This window comes from Panulirus ornatus, chromosome 67 (assembly GCF_036320965.1).
Source record: "Panulirus ornatus isolate Po-2019 chromosome 67, ASM3632096v1, whole genome shotgun sequence".
Classification (NCBI taxonomy): domain Eukaryota; kingdom Metazoa; phylum Arthropoda; class Malacostraca; order Decapoda; family Palinuridae; genus Panulirus; species Panulirus ornatus.
In genome coordinates this window covers 14,456,837-14,466,166 of record NC_092290.1, presented here as the reverse complement: position 1 = coordinate 14,466,166, position 9,330 = coordinate 14,456,837, and positions in this window count along the sequence as shown.

Below are 9,330 nucleotides of genomic sequence, written 5' to 3'. Positions count from 1 at the left end.
TACATACATTAAATAACCTTACCAACCAGTCAACAATACAGTCACCCCGTTTTTAATAAATCCCACTGCAATACCATCCAAACCTGCTGCCTTGCCGGCTTTCATCTTCCGCAAAGCTTTTACTACCTCTTCTCTGTTAATCAAATCCTTTTCCCTAACCCTCGCACTTTGCACACCACCTCGACCAAAACACCCTATATCTGCCACTCTATCATCAAACACATTCAAAAAACCTTCAAAATACTCACTCCATCTCCTTCTCACATCACCACTACTTGTTTTCACCTCCCCATTTGTGCCCTTCACTGAAGTTCCCATTTGCTCCCTTGTCTTACGCACTTTATTTACCTCCTTCCAGAACATCTTTTTACTCTCCCTAAAATTTAATGATACTCTCTCACCCCAACTCTCATTTGCCCTTTTTTTCACCTCTTGCACCTTTATCTTGACCTCCTGTCTCTTTCTTTTATACGTCTCCCACTCAATTTCATTTTTTCCATGCAAAAATCGTCCAAATGCCTCTCTCTTCTCTTTCACTAATACTCTTACTTCTTCATCCCACCACTCACTACCCTTTCTAATCAACCCACCTCCCACTCTTCTCATGCCACAAGCATCTTTTGCGCAATCCATCACTGATTCCCTAAATACATCCCATTCCTCCCCGACTCCCCTTACTTCCATTGTTCTCACCTTTTTCCATTCTGTACTCAGTCTCTCCTGGTACTTCCTCACACAAGTCTCCTTCCCAAGCTCACTTACTCTTGCCACCCTCTTCACCCCAACATTCACTCTTCTTTTCTGAAAACCCATACAAATCTTCACCTTAGCCTCCACAAGATAATGATCAGACATCCCTCCAGTTGCACCTCTCAGCACATTAACATCCAAAAGTCTCTCTTTCGCGCGCCTGTCAATTAACACGTAATCCAATAACGCTCTCTGGCAATCTCTCCTACTTACATAAGTATACTTATGTATATCTCGCTTTTTAAACCAGGTATTCCCAATCATCAGTCCTTTCTCAGCACATAAATCTACGAGCTCTTCACCATTTCCTTTTACAACACTGAACACCCCATGTATACCAATTATTCCCTCAAAAAAAAAAAAAAAAAAAAAATATATATATATATATATATATATATATATATATATATATATATATATATATATATATATATATATATATATATATATATTTTTTTTTTTTTTTTTTTTTTGCTTTGTTGCTGTCTCCCGCGTTTGAGAGGTAGCGTAAGTAAACAGACTAAAGAAATGGCCCAACCCACCCCCATACACATGTATATACATACGTCCACACACGCAAATATACATACCTACACAGCTTTCCATGGTTTACCCCAGACGCTACACATGCCCTGATTCAATACACTGACAGCACGTCAACCCCGGTATACCACATCGATCCAATTCACTCCATTCCTTGCCCTTCTTTCACCCTCCTGCATGTTCAGGCCCCGATCACACAAAATCTTTTTCACTCCATCTTTCCACCTCTAATTTGGTCTCCCACTTCTCCTCGTTCCCTCCACCTCCGACACATATATCCTCTTGGTCAATCTTTCCTCAATCATTCTCTCCATGTGCCCAAACCATTTCAAAACACCCTCTTCTGCTCTCTCAACCACGCTCTTTTTATTTCCACACATCTCTCTTACCCTTACGTTACTTACTCGATCAAACCACCTCACACCACACATTGTCCTCAAACATCTCATTTCCTGAACATCCATCCTCCGGCGCACAACTTTATCCATAGCCCACGCCTCGCAACCATACAACATTGTTGGAACCACTATTCCTTCAAACATACCCATTTTTGCTTTCCGAGATAATGTTTTCGACTTCCACACATTCTTCAAGGCTCCCAGGATTTTCGCCCCCTCCCCCACCCTATGATCCACTTCCGCTTCCATGGTTCCATCCGCTGCCAGATCCACTCCCAGATATCTAAAACACTCTACTTCCTCCAGGTTTTCTGCATTCAAACTTACCTCCCAATTGACGTGACCCTCAACCCTACTGTACCTAATTACCTTGCTCTTATTCACATTTACCCCTAATTTTCTTCTTTCACACACTTTACCAAACTCAGTCACCAGCTTCTGCAGTTTCTCACATGAATCAGCCACCAGCTCTGTATCATCAGCGAACAACAACTGACTCACTTCCCAAGCTCTCTCATCCACAACAGACTTCATACTTGCCCCTCTTTCCAAAACTCTTGCATTCATCTCCCTAACAACCCTATCCATAAACAAATTAAACGATCATGGAGACATCACACACCCCTGCCGCAAACCTAAATTCACTGAGAACCAATCACTTTCCTCTCTTCCTACACGTACACATGCCTTACATCCTTGATAAAAACTTTTCACTGCTTCTAACAACTTTCCTCCCACACCATATATTCTTAATACCTTCCACACAGCATCTCTATTAACTCTATCATATGCCTTCTCCAGATCAATAAATGATACATACAAATCCATTTGCTTTTCTAAGTATTTCTCACATACATTCTTGAAAGCAAACACCTGATCCACACATCCTCTACCACTTCTGAAACCACGCGGCTCTTCCCCAATCTGATGCTCTGTACTTGCCTTCACCCTCTCAATGAATACCCTCCCATATAATTTACCAGGAATACTCAACAAACTTATACCTCTGTAATTTGAGCACTCACTCTTATCCCCTTTGCCTTTGTACAATGGCACAATGCACGCATTCCGCCAATCCTCAGGCTCCTCACCATGAGTCATACATACATTAAATAACCTTACCAACCATTCAATAATACAGTCACCCCCTTTTTTAATAAATTCCACCGCAATACCATCCAAACCTGCTGCCTTTCCGGCTTTCATCTTCCGCAAAGCTTTTACTACCACTTCTCTGTTTACCAAATCATTTTCCCTAACCCTCTTATTTTGCACACCACCTCGACCAAAACACCCTATATCTGCCACTCTATCATCAAACACATTCAACAAACCTTCAAAATACTCACTCCATCTCCTTCTCACATCACCACTACTTGTTATCACCTCCCATTTGCGCCATTCACTGAAGTTCCCATTTGCTCCCTTGTCTTACTCACTTTGTTTACCTCCTTCCAGAACATCTTTTTATTCTCCCTAAAATTTAATGATACTCTCTCACCCCAACTCTCATTTGTCCTCTTTTTCACCTCTTGCACCTTTCTCTTGACCTCTTGTCTCTTTCTTTTATACATCTCTCACTCAATTGCATTTTTTCCCTGCAAAAATCGTCCAAATGCCTCTCTCTTCTCTTTCACTAATAATCTTACTTCTTCATCCCACCACTCACTACCCTTTCTAATCAACCCACCTCCCACTCTTCTCATGCCACAAGCATCTTTTGCGAAATCCATCAATGATTCCCTAAATACATCCCATTCCTCCCCCACTCCCCTTACTTCCATATATATATATTTATTTATTTTTTTTTTCTTGCTTTGTCGCTGTCTCCCGCGTTTGCGAGGTAGCGCAAGGAAACAGACGAAAGAAATGGCCCAACCCACCCCCATACACATGTATATACATACGTCCACACACGCAAATATACATACCTACACAGCTTTCCATGGTTTACCCCAGACGCTTCACATGCCTTGATTCAATCCACTGACAGCACGTCAACCCCGGTATACCACATCGCTCCAATTCACTCTATTCCTTGCCCTCCTTTCACCCTCCTGCATGTTCAAGCCCCGATCACACAAAATCTTTTTCACTCCATCTTTCCACCTCCAATTTGGTCTCCCTCTTCTCCTCGTTCCCTCCACCTCCGACACATATATCTTCTTGGTCAATCTTTCCTCACTCATTCTCTCCATGTGCCCAAACCATTTCAAAACACCCTCTTCTGCTCTCTCAACCACGCTCTTTTTATTTCCACACACCTCTCTTACCCTTACGTTACTTACTCGATCAAACCACCTCACACCACACATTGTCCTCAAACATCTCATTTCCAGCACATCCATCCTCCTGCGCACAACTCTATCCATAGCCCACGCCTTGCAACCATACAACATTGTTGGAACCACTATTCCTTCAAACATACCTATTTTTGCTTTCCGAGATAATGTTCTCGACTTCCACACATTCTTCAAGGCTCCCAGAATTTTCGCCCCCTCCCCCACCCTATGATCCACTTCCGCTTCCATGGTTCCATCCGCTGCCAGATCCACTCCCAGATATCTACAACACTTCACTTCCTCCAGTTTTTCTCCATTCAAACTCACCTCCCAATTGACTTGACCCTCAACCCTACTGTACCTAATAACCTTGCTCTTATTCACATATACTCTTAACTTTCTTCTTTTACACACTTTACCAAACTCAGTCACCAGCTTCTGCAGTTTCTCACATGAATCAGCCACCAGCGCTGTATCATCAGCGAACAACAACTGACTCACTTCCCAAGCTCTCTCATCCCCAACAGACTTCATACTTGCCCCTCTTTCCAAAACTCTTGCATTCACCTCCCTAACAACCCCATCCATAAACAAATTAAACAACCATGGAGACATCACACACCCCTGCCGCAAACCTACATTCACTGAGAACCAATCACTTTCCTCTCTTCCTACACGTACACATGCCTTACATCCTCGATAAAAACTTTTCACTGCTTCTAACAACTTTCCTCCCACACCATATATTCTTAATACCTTCCACAGAGCATCTCTATCAGCTCTATCATATGCCTTTTCCAGATCTATAAATGCTACATACAAATTCATTTGCTTTTCTAAGTATTTCTCACATACATTCTTGAAAGCAGATACCTGATCCATACATCTTCTACCACTTCTGAAACCACACTGCTCTTCCCTAGTCTGATGGTCTGTACATTCCTTCACCCTCTCAATCAATACCCTCCCATATAATTTTCCAGGAATGCTCAACAAACTTACCTCTTTGTAATTTGAGCACTCACTCTTATCCCCTTTGCCTTTATACAATGGCACTATGCAAGCATTCCGCCAATCCTCAGGCACCTCACGATGAATCATATATACATTAAATAACCTTACCAACCAGTCAACAATACAATCACCTCTTTTTTTAATATATTCCACTGGAAAACAATCCAAACCTGCTGCCTTGCCGGCTTTCATTTTCCGTAAAGCTTTTACTATCTCTTCCCTGTTAATCAAATCTTTTCCCTAACCCTCTCACTTTGCACACCACCTCCACGAAAACACCCTATATCTGCCACTCTAGCATCAAACACATCCAACAAACCTTCAAAATACTCACTCCATCTCCTTCTTACATCACCACTACTTGTTATCACCTCCCCATTTGCCCCCTTCACTGAAGTTCCCATTTGCTCCCTTGTCTTACGCACTTTATTTACCTCCTTCTAAAACATATTTTTTATCCTCCCTAAGATTTAATGATACTCTTTAACCCCAACTCTCATTTGCCCTCTTTTTCACCTCTTGCACCTTTCTCTTGACCCCATGCCTCTTTCTTTTGTACATCTCCCACTCATTTGCATTTTTCCCCTGCAAAAATCGTCCAAATGCCTCTCTCTTCTCCTTCACTAATAATCTTACTTCTTCATTCCACCACTCACTATCCTTTCTAAGGAACCCACCTCCCACGCTTCTCATGCCACAAGCATTTTTTGCGCAAGCCATCACTGCTTTCCTAAATACACCCCATTCCTCCCCCACTCCCCTTACGTTCTTTGTTCTCACCTTTTTCCATTCTGTACTGTCTCTCCTGGTACTTCCTCACACAAGTCTGCTTCCCAAGCTCACTTACTCTCACCACTCTCTTCACCCCAACATTCTCTCTTCTTTTCTGAAAACCCCTACAAATCTTCACCTTCGCCTCCACAAGATAATGATCAGATGTCCCTCTAGTTGCACCTCTCAGCACATTAACATCCAAAAGTCTCTCTTTCGCGCGGCTATTAATTAACACGTAATTCAATAACGCTCTCTGGCCATCTCTCCTACTTACATACGTATACTTATGTATATATCTCTTTTTAAACCAAGTATTCCCAATCACCAGTCCTTTTTCAGCACATAAATCTACAAGCTCTTCACCATTTCCATTGACAACACTGAACACCCCATGTATACCAATTATTCCCTCAACTCCCACATTACTCACCTTTGCATTCAAATCAACCATCACTATAACCCGGTCTTGTGCATCAAAACCACTAACACACTCATTCAGCTGCTCCCAAAACACTTGCCTCTCATGATATTTCTTCTCATAACCAGGTGCATATGCACCAATAATCACCCATCTCTCTCCATCCACTTTCAGTGTTACCCATATCAATCTAGAATTTACTTTCTTACACTCTATCACATACTCCCACAACTCCTGTTTCAGGAGTAGTGTTACTCCTTCCCTTGCTCTTGTCCTCTCACTAACCCCTGAATTTACTCCCAAGACATTCCCAAACCACTCTTCCCCTTGAGCTTCGTTTCACTCAGAGCCAAAACATCCAGGTTCCTTTCCTCAAACATACTACCGAACTCTCCTTTTTTCTCATCTTGGTTACATCCACACACATTTAGACACCCCAATCTGAGCCTTCGAGGAGGATGAGCACTCCCCGCGTGACTCGTTCTTCTGTTTCCCCTTTTAGAAAGCTGAAATACAAGGAGGGGAGGGTTTCTGGCCCCCCGCTCCCGTCCCATTTAGTCGCCTTCTACGACACGTGAGGAATGCGTGAGAAGTATTCTTTCTCCCCTATATATATATATATATATATATATATATATATATATATATATATATATATATATATATATATATATATATATTGGTACTTCCGGACTCCACCAGCTTGATTTTTCACCGTAAGTGAACAAGAGTTGTTTAGAAATGAAAATATTGGAACGGTTAAAGAACTAATTTATAGACTGGAAAATATGAGTGAGAAGAAAGGAAGGTAAATGACAAAAACACATATACATTTGAATTAACAATACATAGCAGACTGAGGTACAGTTCATTTGGTACATTAACAGAAAGAGGCGGTTCTGTTGTAAAGACTTTTCGAGGTACAACTGAACTGAACTGAGTTGAATTATCATTAGAATCCAGATGTTCAGGCAAATTGCCATAAAATGCCGGTACTTTTTGCCATATAAGTGCAAAATTGCCTATTTTATCTGAATATGCCTGTTTCCATTGATATTTATATAATTCTGCTGTTAACAGAAATTCCTGTGTTCCTGAATGAGTAATGCCTGTCCTTAAGGAAAAGAAATTCTGTTCCTTTCCACGAAGCACTTCACTTAGGGTTGAAATTGGAACACATCTTACGGCATCGTACTGAAGTATACATGGAAGTGTGCGTATGAAGGGCGCAGTACGTCTGAATAAATTTCCTGCATTGTGCTCTGTCGTCTATGGTTAGCACCATTTGAGTCATTTGACTTTCAAACGCTGCTGGACACATTTCACTTACAATGCCTACGTTAGCCTTCTTCCAAACCTTAACGCTTTAGTGAGTCCGGTAGCAATATATGGTCCACAGATGGGGTATAATTATTTCGCAAAATGCGCGAAAACAAATATATACTACTAGGAGTAATTTGTCTCTCAACATGTAGAGATTTGTGGGTAAAAATAGTCAATAGAGTACTCCAAATACTGTTGCTTCTAATCGGCAATTCCAATTTTTGGCAGTCTCAATTTTCTTCGGAAAGGTAATAACGATCATGTTCTGATAAGGTCAACGATCTTTTTGTGTGAAGACAAATAGTTTTCTACAAATTTCAGAAAACTGTGAAATGTGAGAATTTTACAAAGAGGTTGTTATGTCCTGAAACCAGTAAATGTAATTCTATTTTGGTCACTATGTTTTAAAAAAAAATATAGTTTCTATCATGAGAATTTGTTTTTTCAGAATGTGCAAGGAATTGCCGGTTGTTTTCTGTAGTTTCTAAGAGAAGAAAGAAAGTTAAGATGGAAGAATTTGACAAGTTGGTATATGCATTTTTGTTTTGTTTGTCTATGTTTTCTGTCTGAGAAGAAAGTATCACTTCAGAAAATTAATGATTACATATTTTTAACACATTTCTAAATATCTACTAATAATGTAATATGCATAACATCTGTACGATTATTTTTTTTAAAATAAAATCATTATTGCCCTCTCTCGGTTTTGTGGTCTATATTTGCCAATATTGGCTGTATGTCTTGGCTATTTGGCTGCCTTTTTTAGAGATATTAAATCCTTAGAAATCAGGGTTCTAGTTAACATTATCAGCTGACGAAACAATAAAAGTTTCGTCAAATAACTTGTTTCGTCAGAGGAGTCCATCGTGTCTCTACTACTGAGTGCAGCGCAGCCTTGGAGCTGTAGGAGCCCTTGGATAAAGTGTCATGCGTTATAGCCCTAGCCAATCTGTGAAATGACTTATATTCACTTCGAGCCTTCACAGACAATGACCTCTCTCTCTACAAGCTCTTTAATGCACCCAGGACATTTGCTCCCTTACCCACCTCATGATTTATTTGCCATAGTTTCATTCGCTGCCATGATCGCTCACAGGTATCTGAAACACTCCACCTGCTCCACTCTTCTCTCCAATCAAACTCGCGCTCAAACCGACCTGTCTTTCCAGTGCTAAACATCATAACCATACTGCAGTCAAAATATCCTCTCCATTTCTTCCTGTCACACACGTTTCTAAACTCAGACACCATCTTCTGCCATTTCTCAAGTCTGCAACCAGATCAGTGTCACCTGCACACAGCAGACATTTCCCAGGCCCCTCCAACCCAAGAATATTGTAGACCCGCCCCTTTCTTCAAGACCCTTGCAAGCAACCAGCTCCCTCTACCCAATCTAAATAGAGTTTAAACAGCCATAGTGACATTACAGACCCGCTGTCTCTGTAACCACTCATTCTCCTCCCTTTCTATTCGCACGTGCGTTATACTTGAAATCTGTGTTTCTGCTTCTAATGGATTTCCTACCGTACTATGTATTCGTAGCATCTTTCACAAGGCATCTCTACCAACCCTACGGTAGGATACGCTTTCATCAGATCAATAAGTGCTTCATACATATAATTACCAAAGTAACCACAGAAACAATTTCTATGAGATTCCTGTTGCTCAAGACTGAGTAACTTACAGTAGCAGGGAACTGTAGACTTCATTTGAGTGAAAAGTTCTTTGACGAGACTGCACTACTAATAAAACATCTAATAAAACATTCACCCGCGGCATAACCTTGAGCATGTCGAATCCTGTAAAGCACCTCTCTCTCTCTTTGTAT